Source organism: Pinus tabuliformis, chromosome 7 (assembly GCF_031772625.1).
Source record: "Pinus tabuliformis cultivar Carrire ecotype Pingquan chromosome 7, CPIR1, whole genome shotgun sequence".
Lineage (NCBI taxonomy): Eukaryota > Viridiplantae > Streptophyta > Pinopsida > Pinales > Pinaceae > Pinus > Pinus tabuliformis.
Genome location: NC_142293.1, coordinates 1,186,725,038 through 1,186,740,157, shown reverse-complemented (window position 1 = coordinate 1,186,740,157; position 15,120 = coordinate 1,186,725,038). Strand labels below are relative to the sequence as shown.

Below are 15,120 nucleotides of genomic sequence, written 5' to 3'. Positions count from 1 at the left end.
TCCTTACTGCAACAAACTGATGTTACTTCTCCTACTTGATTAAGTCATACAAGTTATTTACTGTCTTCTACAGTAAATTTTGAAGTAAATACATCTCCAACCTTCACTTAATTTACATATATGCGAAAACAAAATACTGAGCAACAAAGAACGATGCAACACATAGGACACAGTTATTTTTGGACAAATGTCCCCAAAGAAACCCAATCTGGGAAAACTGGTGCAGCAACTCTGAGGGCTTATTATTATGCAGGAGAAAATTATGAGTACAATTCTAAGATGCTTCAACTAGCAAACCTTTATAGAGAGAATACTGAACAAAAGACTAGTGAAATGATCTCACCCTATCACTAGAGAACCAGTGACTAATCCTTCAGCTCTGGAGGCTTCGCATCACCTTCTACATGGCTTCTGCGCAGCACTGTTGATTTGGGGTAGCATCAAATGTGCTCTAGACATGAAAATTGGTGGAGAGGCTAAAGCACATCAGTTCTCCAAGACCCAAAAATGGTTTGGAGAAATTTTGCCCATTGAAGGAGATATTAAAATAATTAATATTTTTAATGGGTTCCTAAGTCTAAACTTAGGAAAATAAAAATATTAATGGGTATTAATATAAAACTAGGTTAGAAGGTTCTAAATGACATGGATCAAGCCAAATCTAATCTTATCTATTGATTAGAGATGTAATCTCGGCCGTTGAACACACAACAAAAAAAGTATAAGAGGAGGCTTGAGGGTCGGTTGCAAACACACAAGAGTGATCAGTCGGTTCAATTTTCTAGAGCGAGGTTTGCTAAGAGAAATCGAACCAGTGATCAGTTGCAGCGAGGGGCAGTGAGTGCATAGCAGAGAGGCAAAGATAGTGTCGTAAGACCAACACAAAGGTAGAGAGGCAGACGCAAAGCCAGAGGAAGTCAAGCAGAGGTCAGTAGTGACTGCGGAGAGGGCCAGAGGGTCTGCGTGAGTGATGCAGAGGCTGCAAATGTGACGCAGAGGGCAAGAGAGGCTGCACAGAGCCTCAAAGGGCTAACGCAGAGGGTTTCAGGTTGACGCTGAGGCCAAGAGGGTTGTCGCAGTGCCTCAGAGAAGAGATGGAGAGGGTTTCGTCGAGCAAACTTTCAGAATATCTGCTTCTGAAGAGAGGCATTACTGCCAGATTAATTTCTTCGTAGGGTGAGCCAGTTTAGCACCCAGTTGTACTAAAAAAAGTTGCATAATAATAAAACCCTCAGAACTGTTGCACCGGTTTTCCCAAGTTGGGTTTTACCAGGGACGATTGCCTAAAAATAACGGTGTCCCTTGTGTGTTTGTCTATTTCTTTCATTTGTTGCTCTGTAGATGGTTGAGACTGCATTGTGTTTATTTTTGTATTTATATGGTTAAATAACTTGTTCAGTAATTAACAAGTAGGAGAAATAAACCAGATAGTGCAGAAAAATTTCTAACAAGTTGGACTTAGAAATTTCAACATGGTATCAAAGCGTTGCAGATCACAGAAGAGCTAAAGGCACCAGCTGAGTTAGAGAAATTGCCGTAGAAATAGGTGTCCCGAGTGACAGAAGTTGTTCCTAAGTAGAAAGCAGCAGAGAAGGGTTGACGACGATGGCTTGCGTCATCGGTTTGAGTCAGAGAAGGGGCCAATGCAGAAGCAGAGAGAGGCAGAAGAGGCTCACGAAGAGCCACGTCATCCTGCTCAGCCAAGCAGGAGTGACACAGTTGGTGATTCAGCCAATGCCGGGATTGCGGAGATCTTAGAGGCTCAGTTCTTCAGTTGTTGGGGCATAGGAAGCTATGGGCAAATTGTGGAGTGCGAAACTGGTGGGGTGCTGTTGATGTTGAGGTAGAACAGTACCTACCGGGACAAAACCAAGGTAGAAGGGAGTCGCTACCAAGGTAGATTTCTAGCCAAGAAATCCATATCAGTGTTGCAGAAGCAAAGGAGATCAAAGAGGTGCAATTCGACTGTTGGCAGAAGGTTTTCCAGGCGGGATATCGAGACTCAGAGGAAGTCTAGGAGAGGACTTCCAGGAGGGAAGTAGAGACTCAAAGGGAGTCTAGCAGAGAACTTCCGAGAGGGAAGTATAGACTCAGAGGAGTCGAAAAGAAGAGCAGAGATGGCCATGAATGGACTAAGGGATCAGGACAAGCTGCACAGGGCATCCAACTTTGTCTTTTGGAAGGCCAGGATCCTATCTGTTCTAGATAGACATCGCATTAAGGCCTTTGCCTTGAGAACCATGGTTATCCCAGTCGACCCAGCTGATAACGAAAAGTATGAGGATGCGATGGCCAAGGCAAAGTGCATAATCCTTGATGGGGTCAAGGATCATGTAGTTCAACATATTGCCGAGAAGAATACGACAAAGGAAATATGGGACATCTTGACGACATTGTATCAAGGCACTTCCGTGCAGAGGAAAATGCTACTAGAGAATCAGTTGCGGTCGTATCAGATGCAGATGGGGGAGCAGATAGATCACTTCCTCAGTAGGTTGCAGGACATTCGTGACCAACTGACTTCCATAGGGGCCACGCTGGATTAGGAGTTAATGGTGAGGGCCGCCCTGAACATAGTCTCCGAGGAGTGGGAGACATTCGTCCAAAGCATTTTGGGCAGAGCGAATCTTCTAGATTGGGAAGAACTATGGGCAGCTCTTCACTAAGAAGAGATCAGACAACTAACAAAGGCGAGAAGTAGTGGCAGAGCCTGGGTCAAGAAAGAAGAGGAAGAGGATGCAACTTTGGCATCTGCGGAGCAGCAGGGGAAGAGGAAGAAAAAGGACCTCTCCAAGATAAAGTGCTTTAACTATGGGGAATTGGGCCATTATGCAACCTAGTGTTCGAGGAAGAAGAAAAAGGGAGAGGCGTCTGACTCCAACGCAGCGCCAACGAAGTCAGAGAAGGAGGTAGAAGATGATGATGATTGTGCCATGACTACTTATGTACCTCTAGAGAAGAGGCGGGGACACATCGAGCTGTAGTTAGGAGGACAACAGGAGATGAGGGGTAGGATCCTTGAGGTACCCAAACTCTTGGATCATATCAACTACGGGAGCCTCGAAGTGACAGTAACAGGATGCCAGATGTCGGTAGAAGCAGATGCGGATGGAGCGGCAGAAAGTGCTAGAGTGCAGTAGTCCCTGGCAGCGCAGAGAGGGTTGCAGCAGTGCGAGAGGCATAGAGGCGGTTGCAGTAGTGCAGGAAGGCACAGAGGTGTTTGCAATAGTGCGAGAGGCACAGAGTTGTTGCAACAACGTAGAGGCAGCAGAGGGAGCATGGGATAACAACAAAGAGAGCTTCAATATCAGGAGGGTTTCTAGCCTAACAAGGATGTTAGTAGTTGGGTAGATCAGTTACCATCGTCTCAATAACTAAGTTGCAGTGCAATAGTAGCAGTGGTAGTGCTATGGGCAGCATGATGCAACATGATGAGAGAGGGCTGCAGTGCAAATGCAGTGTTGGGAGGAAGTACCAGCAGCAACACAGATGTAGAGGGGCTGTCATACAGATGTAGCAGTGGCAGTGGTAGAGCCATGAGTGCTCATGTACCTCTAGAGAAGAGGTGGGGAGACAACGAGCTGTAGTCAGGAGGACTATAGGAGATGAGGGGCAGGATCCTTGAGGTACCCAAACTCTTGGATCATATCCGATTACGGGAGCCTCAAAGTGACAGTAGCAGTATGGCAGATGTCATTAGAAGCGGATGCGGATGGAGCGGCAGAAAGTGCTAGAGTGCAGTAGTCCCTGGCAGCGCAGAGAGGGTTGCAGCAATGCGAGAGGCACAGAGGTGGTTGCAGTAGTGCAGGAAGGCATAGAGGTGTTTGCAACAGTGCGAGAGGCACAAAGTTGTTGCAGCAACGCAGAGGCAACAAAAGGAGCACAAGATAACAGCAAAGAGAGCTTCAGCATCAGGAGGGTTTCTAGCCTGACAAGGATGTTAGTAGTTGGGTAGATAAGTTACCATCGCTTCAGTAACTAAGTTTCAGTGCAGCAGTAGCAATGGTAGTGTTATGGGCAGCACGATGCAACATGATGAGAGAGGGTTGCAGTGCAGATGCAGTGTTGGGAGGAAGTACCAGCAGCAACACAGATGCAGAGGAGCTGTCGTATAGATGTAGTAGTGGCAGTGGTAGAGCCATGGGCAATAGTACAGGATGCAGCAGTGTAGAGGTTCTTGGGCAGGAAGGCCAAGCATCAACACAGGTACCAGTGTCGAATAATTAGAGTGATGCTCAGTGGTGGAGTATTACTAGAGCACATTCCTCGCTAAGAGGGAGTGTTGATTTGGGGTAGCATCGGATGTGCTCTAGCCATGAAAATTGGTGGAGAGGCTAAAGCACATGAGATATCTAAGACCCAGAAATGGTTTGGGGAAATTCTACCTGGTGAAGGAGATATTAAAATAATTAATTTTTTTAATGGGTTCCTAAGTCTAAATTTAGGAAAATAAAAATATTAATGGGTATTAATATAAAACTGGGTTAGAAGGTTCTAAATGACATGGATCAAGCCAAATCTAATCTTAGCCATTGATTAGAGATGTAATCTCGATTGTTTAAGACTCAATAGAAAAAGTATAAGAGGAGGCTTGAGGGTCAGTTGGAGACACAACAGAGTGATCAGTCAGTTCGATTTTCTAGAGTGGGGTTTGCTAAGAGAAATCGAACCAGTGATCAGTTGCAGTAAGGGGCAATGAGTGCATAGCAAAGAGGCATAGATAGTGCCGGAAGACCAGCGCAAAGGCAGAGAGGCAAACGCGGAGCCAGAGGAAGCCACGCAGAGGCCAGCAGTGACTACGCAGAGGGCTAGAGGGCCTGCGTGAGTGACGCAAAGGCTGCAAAAGTTGCACAGAGGGCCAGAGAGGTTGCGCAGAGCCTCATAGGGCTGACACAGAGGCCAAGAGGGTTGACGCAATGCCTCAAAGAAGCGCTAGAGAGGGTTTCGTGGAGAAAACTTTCAGAATATCTACTTCCGAAGAGAGTTATTACTGCCAAATTAATTTCTCTGTAGGGTGAGCCAGTTTGGCACCCAATTATACTCAAAAAAATTGCATAATAATAAAACCCTCAAAATTGTTGTACCGGTTTTCCCAAGTTGGGTTTTTTCGGGGACGATTGTCCAAAAATAACGGTGTCCCTTGTGTGTTTGCCTATTTCTTTCAGTTGTTGACCTGTAGATGGTTGAGACTGCATTGTGTTTATTTCAGTATTTGTATGGTTAAATAACTTGTTTAGTAATTAACAAGTAGGAGAAATAAACTAGATAGTACAAAAAAATTTCTAACGAGTTGGACTTAGAAATTTCAACAAGAATTGCGTCACCCTGAGCAACTTCTACGTCACCCCTCTTGGGTATTATGCTGCCTCTCTACTCTGGATCCTCTGCTAGCTGAGAAATCAACTTTCTTGCCTCCCAGACTCACACCCTAGCTTCCAACAACTGAGCTTCGACTTCCCTCAGTAGAAACTCGACTTCCCCTCACTGATTGTGTTACCTCTGCGTCAGCACTGCGTACGCCAGCGTCAGCACTGCGTACGCCAGCGTCAGCCTTCCTCTGGACGTCTTTTTGTCCTCTCTTTGCCTTGTACTCTTTAGAAATTCCTTCACCTGGATTCTCACTACCCCTTAGCTGCAAGATCTCCTCAATCGATTTTCCTCTGAGAACTTCTCACTTCAGAAAATCGATTTTCTCAATCTCTCTATGTGTTTTCCAAATGACCCTCAACTCCCTTCTTATATCTTCCTGTTGGGCAACCAACGGCCTAGATTAAAACATTATCAAAGGCTCAGATTGTTTTGACTTTATCCATGGCTTTTTCTAGAAGTTTCATTCGTGATTAGATTAATACCCATTAATATTTTAATTTTCCTAAGTTTAGACTTAGGAACCCCATTGAAAATATTAATTAATTTAATAAAATCACTTTCGGGTGGAATTTCCCAAAATGCTTTCTAGGTTCTTTGGAATACATGTGCCCAAGCCTCCTTGCAAAGTTTGAGGCTTAGAGCACATCTGATGCTACCTCAAATCAACACTGCTGGCACTTGCGCATATTAAGCCTAGCTCTAGCCCTTTTGCTTCATCAGTTGTCCTGGTGAAGAAGAAGGACGAGACATTACGCATGTGCATAGATTAACGGGCCCTCCACAAGAAGATCCTAAAGAATCGCTACCCCATCCCACACATATATGAGTTGATGGATGAGCTAAGAGGGGCCAAGTTCTTCTCCAAGATAGACTTGCGTTCGGGGTACCACCAGATCAGAGTGAGGGACCAGGACGCTCCAAGACAACTTTAAGGGAATTTCGAGTTCTTGGTTATGTCCTTCAGGTTAACTAACGTCCCTGCCACTTTCCAGTTCTGCATGAACCACATATTTCGTGGGCAGTTGTAGAAATTCGTTTTGGTGTTTTTTAATGATATTATGATCTATAGCAGGACCTCGGAGGAGCACTTGCCGCACTTGGGGACGGTGTTGCATATTCTGGAGGAGCAACATTTTTACACCAAGTTGTCCAAGTGTGAGTTCAAATTGACAGGGATGCTCTATCTAGGGCATATCATTGGGAAGGATGGCGTGAGAGTGCATGAGGAGAAGATCAAGGCCATTCGGGACTGGCCAATACCCCAAAATGTGACAGAGTTGAGGGGTTTCGTGGGTATATGTACCTACTATAGGAATTTCGTGAAGGGCTTCTCCAAGTTGGCAGCTCCCCTCACTGATTTGATAAAGAAGGGGGCATTTGAGTGGACAGATGGAGCACAAGAGGCCTTTGAGCGCCTCAAACAGGTTATGAGCAGCTGCCTAGTGTTGGCACTTCCAAATTTCGCACAACCCTTTGTACTTGAGTGCGATGCATCAGGGGAGGGCGTAGGAGCAGTCTTGATGCAGGGGGGGCACACAATAGGTTTTAAGAGTCAGAAGCTAGTTCCCCACAAGAGGTTATACTCCATATACAACAAAGAGATGCTAGCGATCATGCATGCGCTAGCTAAGTTTAGACAGTACTTGGTGGGTAACAGGTTCCGAGTGAAGACAAACCACAAGAGCCTCAGATTATTTTTGGAGTAAAAACAGCTGTAAGAGAGGCAACAGAAGTGGGTGAGCAAGCTGCAGGCATACGACTTTGACATTAAGTATGTCAAGGGTAGGCACAATGTGGTAGTTGATGCGCTGCCTAGGAGGTCGGCCACCATTTCATTGATGAGTATTGTGCAAGATTGGAGGGTGCAGTTACTAGTGGAGTATTCCAAGGACCAATTTGCAGGTGAGGTCCTTGATGGTGCAGTGACGAATGACTGGTATAGGGCGATGAAAGAGGTGATTTACTATCGGGACCAAATTTATTTAGTGCCCAACTTCTAGTTGAGGGAGAAGATCATGTAGGTTGCCCATGACTCATCATTAGCAGGATATTAGAGTTTCACCAAGACATAGAGGACTATCAAGGAGCGCTTTGAATGGAGAGGCCTTAAGGATGATGTTCTGAGGCACGTCCGAGTGTAATATCCCCAATTTTGATTTTCAGCATTAGAAATGAGTTTGGGGAGAGGATGCAGTTCTATCACCAAGACTTAGGAGGAAAAGAGAATATTGCGGCTCTAGTGGAAAGTGGGGACCACAAGAAAGAGAAAAATTCGACCCAAGGAGGGAACTCGCACTCTTGGAAGAGAGAGGAAAGAGAAGGGAGTGCGAATTAGGAGAGAGAGTGGGGACCACAAGGAGAGAAGGAGCCACGATATATAAATAGAGCAAGAGGCACTCATTTTGGCCATTCATTCATCTATTCAAAAATATTGTCTTTGACATAGCACGCTTGAGCTGAAGCCAAGTCTGCAAGTGTTGTTTAGCAAATGAGTTTCTCCAAGTGGAGATCTCAACCCTTGCTTCGGTGGACTTCGAGTGCCAGCCTAAGGAGGGAGTTATACTTAGTTCCGAATCATACCAGCAACAGTGAGGCCATACTACAGTAGAGGGGAAGCTACAACAACACAGAGACTGTGTAGCCTTGGGTAAAGTCACTCCGGGAGTTGAGGAGTGAGTGGAGTTTGAAGTGCAAACTTGGAGTGAAGGACTGGGGAGCCTTCTAATAGGAATTGCAGGAATTTTTGGGGCATTAGCAGAAGATTCTACAGGTGGGTCGATTTTCCCAGCAGCAGAGCCACTCAAGCCAAAGAGGGTCGAATTTTCGAGGTCAAGCTTTGGCCAAACCCTTTGTGGGTTATTTTGGGTTTATTGAGGAGAGGCCAAGATTAATTTCTCGAAAGTTTCTAAGCAGTGGAGATGGCCCTAGTAGCAGATCCTTTTAGGCAACAACTCATTTTGGGCAGCGACAACACAGTACTTGGGCAACATAGCAACAGTTTGGAAGGTGTCTCACTTATCCTTTTGGGCTTTTCTAGCTTGCCTAAAGCAAGCCCAGGTGCACTCATTCCAACACCTTATTGTACAGTGTACACCCCTTTTCATTAATAGAAAGAGTACATAACACAGTTTTTGGTGCAATTTGTGGTCTGATTGCTTGTTATTGTTTTGTGTTTTTGTCTATTTTTCTTTGCATATTTACTGTTAATTTTCCCTTAGGGATATTACAGTGGTATCGAAGCATGATTTTGGCCAGTTGTGTGTCTAAATCACACAAATTCTCAATTTCTATTGTGAACTAAAATTCCAGAGGCTAAAACACTAGTTCCACATTATTCTCTAGATGGAACTTATGCCCAAAAATATCTCAGCAGGAGAAATTTGAAAATGTTACTAGGAGCATTGAGAGACTGGCAGGGCTTCTCGAAGATTGGTTGTCAGTAAGAAGAAACAATAGTTGCCAACCCGCAAATGAAGAAAATAAGAGGATCAAGATTATTGAATGAAATGCTAGTAGTAATACTGTAGAGACGAAGATGGGAAGCGAAGGTAGTGACGAGATGAGAGAGAACATACCCTTGGAGGAGGGAGTTCAACTAGATATGTTCCAGCCGGTTGAGCATGAGGCTAATGGCACACAGGAGGAGCACGAGGATACACCTAGTGTGACGCAGGAATCACCACTGTTGGAGTTTCCTCTGGTAGCCCCAGTAGACAGATGGGAGGAGATAGTTGCACACACATCAATTGATGTGGCATCCTGATCTATGATAGAGCTTCAAAACGACAGTCACCTACAGCTTACTAGTGAGCATGTCTTGCATGTTGGGTTTTCTAGGGAGGAGCAGTTGGAGGCTCATGTCGAGCCCATGATGGACGAGGATGTGCAGCCCTCCTTTGGGCTAGCCATTGATGAGGGGCAGCATAGAGACCACACATTGGGATTTCAACACAATTTGCTTCAAAGGCGCACTGACAAGATCTACATTGTTACCAGAGGGGATGATTAGGTTAGCAACACTATTGGGTCACCTTTGCCCATTGGAGAGAGAGAGACAGAGCTACCTAGCTAGATCTCATGTGTTGACCTAGGTAGCAGGATGAGATGATCGGAGTTTCACAGGGTGCAACATGCGCACGGGGGTTGTTCTATATGTAGGAGTTCGTGCATTGGATCCCTCTCTTAGGGTTGGATAGCGAGAGGTTTTGAGTTGGTACCCTATGGAGTGGGCTATGGAGATGGTGATGGACTTGGGTGTAGCTTAGCAAGAGTTTCCAGGTACTGGGGATACCGACGGCGCAGACTAGCATCGGGTTCTAGGTGGGACTATCTATCATTTCCTAGGTATGTTGGTTGGCTACAACTTGGATGGGACAGTTGACCTAGCAGTTGAGCATGCACATTCGCTAGGGGAGCCTCAGTCAACACCAGTGGCCAACCAGTTTATCGACAGACTCCTTTGGTTGTCTTAGTATGACATTTGTATATGGGATCACAAGGTGACCAACATACTCTGGCAAGAGTTTGTCAAAGGAGGTGGCATTGGCAGGCCACCAGATGGTGCCTTGTATGGGGCTAGGGACTCGTCACTTTTGTGTGGGGCAAAGAGGATACAAAGGAGCAACGTAGTGGTAGCATCACTGCTGACACATAGGGAGATTCACTTCTCGGATCCCTCAGGGAGTATTTGGAGTGCTGATCCATTCATCAACGGGTATAGTGATGCGATGGTGGAGGTGATGATACCGATTAGGTGTGGGCCGACACGTAGAGACACAACTCTAGGTCATCACATCCAGGGATGTGTGGGAGCATCTAGTATTGAGCAGTGGACTACAGGTGGACATGGAGATGCATGGTGGTGTACCGTAGTGTGTTGGATCGCGTGGAGTCGGAGTGCCTTACATCACATTGAGTACACACGGGGAGTGACTAGTGACTTGGCACAAACAGGATGTGGGGCGGTACAAGATGGTATAGCCTTAGCCGGGGGTATCCAGCGCTATACTAGAACAGGTTGTGGCTTACAGTGGCATGACGAAGAGTATAACGATACTTGGTGGTGTGCAGTGACACATGATGCAACGCAGCGGGCTCTTGGAGTGTTGGCCCCAAGGAAGCTTATGGACTGGGGCATTGGATGTACCATTAGATGCAACTCACTTAGGATCGATGGGGACATTGTTGAGCATCTAGGGACATCGTGTTTAGTGGAGACGGGGCTTCGAGGGGGTTATCAGCAGATCCGAGGCAGAGAGAGTGTCGTCCGTAGGATCACTCTTGAGCATTCCGACGGACTTTTGATCATATCCTTTGGGACATACATGTCCATCATCCTCTAGTGTTACTTACAGTCACAGATTGTTTGGTTGTTTCCCCTTGACACTCTCCATTCAAGCAGCAGGGCATGGGAGGCTCACCCTAGACAATTGGATGAGACACCGCTTGTCATGAGCCGGGAGAAGACTCTCCAATTGCGACCCTTGGTAGGAGCACGAGTTGTTAGATACAGGCCTACGAATGGCGTGGTTAATAGCTGAGGTAGCATATGTTCCACCCCTGAGCTCACACTTGAGGGACGATGGATGGTAGACTTCGTCTTCAGGAGGGTACCCAGACTCCGAATAGTGTCCAGGTGTATCCTCAGGAGTTGGGATATCAGATTTCTTTGCGTGGTTTGGCAAGAGCAGGGCAGGTTCGCATGTGTGGGAGATACTCCTGATACTTGGGGTCCACCCATGGGATATATACAGGGGTTAGAGACGAGGGCTAGATGGGTTCTAACAAATAACAATGCTATGCAATGACATCCTGTGAGGAGAGGGAGTTATGAGCTCCCCATATGTTTGGGGGATCCAAGGACCCGGTTAGCGAGTGGATCACTTCCCTTTGTGATGAGTAGGTCATCGTAGAGGGTGATCCAATTCACTTTGGGTTTGACACATGGGGGATCACTGAGACCTTCACGTCATGGCAAGGCAAACTTGTTATGGCTTAGGGTCAAGATTGGTAGCAGAGGGGTAGGTATTGGCATCATGGGGATGCCCGGGAAGGATGAGCTTGGCTCTCAAAGATCTTTCACCATTAGGCCTCATGACAGGAGGATACAGTCCGCACACGGTGGATAGTATGTCATAATCAGAGTAGCGCAGCTTCAGCAGGGTGGCACCACTCTGAGACTAGCAGGGGACCTGATCATCACCCCTCTTCATAGCTCAATAACCTTTAGGGATGAGCTGGCTACTATAGGGGGAGATCATGCAGATGTTCCATTGGGCTTTAGCGAGTCATCGATGGCGTGGGGGACTTCTAGTACTTATACCAGGCAGGATAGTGAGTGGAGCGAGGGGAGCTTCAGGTTGGACAAGATGGATTGGGATCTTGGTATTGAGGGATTCTTTCATGTTAGGACAGTGCAGAGACCTGGGATGACTCAGCGGCACGTTTGGGACCCCGGTGTTCCTGATGGTGATAGGGGTGATCAGTGGACAGAGGAGACTTCAATCATACAAACAGTCCATGCTCAAACAATAGGGGGTCGAGAAGCTCATGCCCCGCTTTTATGGGCTGTACAGAGTCACCAGGAGAGTTGGGAGGTGGTGTATGAGCTGGAGCTACACCCGGGGAGCCGAGTTCACAACATTATCCATGTGTCTTACCTAAAAAGGGCACTGGGGTAGCAGGTCACAACAGCTACAAAGTTGCCACGCATGGATGATGAGGGGCATTTAGTTCTGGAGCCAGAAGACATTTTGGACACCCATGAGAGGCACTTGTAGAACAAGGTCATCAGGGAGTTTTTGATGAGATGGAGGAATCTGCCCTATGAGTATGCCACTTGGGAGGGAGAGCATATACTCCACCATCCATCATTACAGTTGCTTGAGAACAAGAAACATTTTGGCGGGGAGGACTGTGATATTCCCACTTAGCAATATTGCTATGGAGAAATATCGATTTTGCCAATTTTAACATATTTTGCACTTAGAGGAAAAGTGGGTTGCAGGACCCCACTTCAGTTTTTGGAGCTAAGGCAAGGGCCCAACTTGGGAGAAAAGGGAAAATCAAATGGTTAATGGATGGTGGGGACCACCCCAAGGAGGAAATACGACCCACTCTTGGAAATACGCATTCCTTGGAGGGAAAAGATGAGGGATTCAATGGCTGGGCCCCACATGGGCAATTGGGAGGCACAATGAAAAAATAGGAGGCACTCATTTTGGGCATCTTTTGATCATTTGAAAACTCCCCTTGATTAGCACGCTTGAGCTGAAAGCCAAGCCTGCATGTGTTTTTGAGCACAAGAGATTTTCAGGTGAGAATCTCACCCTTGCTTCAGTGGACCTCGAGTGCTAGCCCTAGGAGGGAGTATCCATCAGCTTCAGATTGATACAGGAGCATTTCAGCGTGTTTTTGGAGCAGAATTAGTAGAGACCTCATGGACCTGCACAGTGATACTTCGTGCCACACGTGGGACACAAGGAGGAGAAGGAATTTGGGGTTGAGTTTGGGAGAGAAACCCAGGAGAGTTTTGCTGAAAATCTCAACCATTTTGGGGGCATTTAACATCATTTACAGGTGGGTCAAAATACCTAGCAGCTGGAGGAGCTAGGGAAATTTAGGCTGAATTTCCTAGGTCAACATTTGGCCAATTCCTTCGTGGGTTTTTGTGGGTTATTGGAGGAGAGCCCGTGGTTAATTTTCCGGAATTTTCTGAGCACCGGAGGAGGCCCTAGCAGCCATTTCTTTCAGCCAACAGTGCAGTGTTCTGGTAAAATCAGCTCAGAGCCATAGAGAGACCAGCCAGCAGCAATTGGGGACTTGCTTTCACCACTTGGGCTTTGCTAGCTTGCCTTGAGCAAGCCCAAGTGCACCCTTTCCAAACACCAAATTGTAACCCCATGATTTTATAATAATATGGCTCAAAGCAACACAATTTTTGGCTCAATTCATGGTGTTTGATCTGTGTATAAATTTCATGTGTGTTTTTTCTATGTTTGCTTTGTTTATCATTGTATATTTCTGTTAAGAATATTACATTGAAACATATATTTCACTCCTTGCAAGAGTTTATTTGGCAATGATCTACTTGCATTTTGCCTTGCAGGATATGTAACAGCCCATATAAACTGATCCACTATATAAAGTTTTAAACTTTATAATAAAACAAATACGATGAAATTTAAATAATAAATATGTTAAGTTTTATAAATATAATTAAACTTTATAAACATATATAAGTTAAATTTTATAAAATATATAATTAAACTTTATAATATATATAAATTAAATTTTATAAAATATATAATTGAACTTTATAAACATATATAAATAAAACGTAAAACTAAACTAAACTATATACAAAAATACCAAAAACCAATGCAGGACCCTTTTAAAAGGGGGCGCTTACAATCAACTGAAAATTTATAACAGAGCGCACTTGACAGGAAAATATCGGAGAGCATAAATTGCATGGAAGGCGTGTCGAGTCGAGGGAAGGCGGTGGCTGCAGGTAGGAGGGCGGCCACCGCCAGGCCCGTAGATAAAACCGGCGATCTGAACCGAGAGTGGGGGGGGAAAAAAGAAGAAGAGAGGAGCAGGAAGAACTAGAAGCAGAAATTCATCCATTGGAAGAGCTTTAATCCGTCTGAGGTTCTGGGCACGGGGGACAGTGGGCTTCTGTGAGAAGCTTGTTGGATTGAGCAGCCAGCTTCTGCTCAATCAGGCTGGGTGGAATCGGTCTCCCTGGGTAATTGGAGCAAAACAGCAGCAGCAGAGCAAAACAACAGCAGTATCGTCGACTTCACGGGATCAGCTAGCAGTTCAGGTAAGTGCAAATCAAATTTTTATGCTTCCTGCTTTCAAATTTGTGAGTATTACAGGATATATCATTGAGTCATATTTATCAATTTACATTTTGATGTTGATTACATGCTCATGGTTGTGTACTTTCTTAATTCTTTGTTTATTGCTTCAAATTTCAAGTTATTGAATGGTTGATGCTTCAACTCATTATCTCCTAGAACTTGTTAGTTTAACAAGCTTCCTTTAGAAACATTCATTAGGGTCTACCCCCCTTGGCTTTAGATAGGAGAGAGCCTAGACAAAGAGAATTGGGATTAGGTAACAGCCCCTTCCTTGAGCTTTTCCACCAAGACCACACTTGGTGGGGTTGAGGATTTTCCCACATTAACTTAGGTGTGTAAGTGAGGCGACAGTAGGCATGATTAGAGAAGGCCATTGTTGTTCTTCGGACACCTAATGGAAATGCCACCAAGGGAATGGCTTCAGACTGCTTTATGAACTCCGAATGCACATCTTTACTCCTGGGCTTCTTTGAAAGAGTGGCCACAAGAGCCTGGAAGGCTTCGGCCTCCCCGTGCCATCACGAATCAGGCTTGGGTTTCTGCAACACACAAGAAGGCCACAAAGTAGGGTGAGGAATTTGAAAATTATATATGTTCTATATTTAATATATTATAAGTTTATTTTTTAAAATAAATAATAGATTAGATTAAGTATTACTAAAAAATATTATATATTACTTATTTGATATAAATGTTATATATTACAAATGTATATAAAAGTTGTATATTAAACTTTTTTATATCTTTAAATTTAAATTTTAAAAATTATATGAAAATACATTTATATTGTTTGTATATGTCGTTTCCCTGCCCTATGCAGATCCTATGTTTTCGAAAATATGCCGGATCCATATCCATATCTGAATCCTGTAACTTAACTTCA

At 45.1% G+C, this 15,120-nt stretch overlaps 1 protein-coding gene across 2 annotated transcripts in view; it reads right to left on the bottom strand.

Moving 5' to 3' along the window:
- LOC149251687 (glutathione gamma-glutamylcysteinyltransferase 1-like) overlaps positions 1–15,120 on the bottom strand; it is a 502,910-nt gene that overhangs the window by 47,534 nt on the left and 440,256 nt on the right. The gene's annotated exons all lie outside the window — the stretch shown is intronic.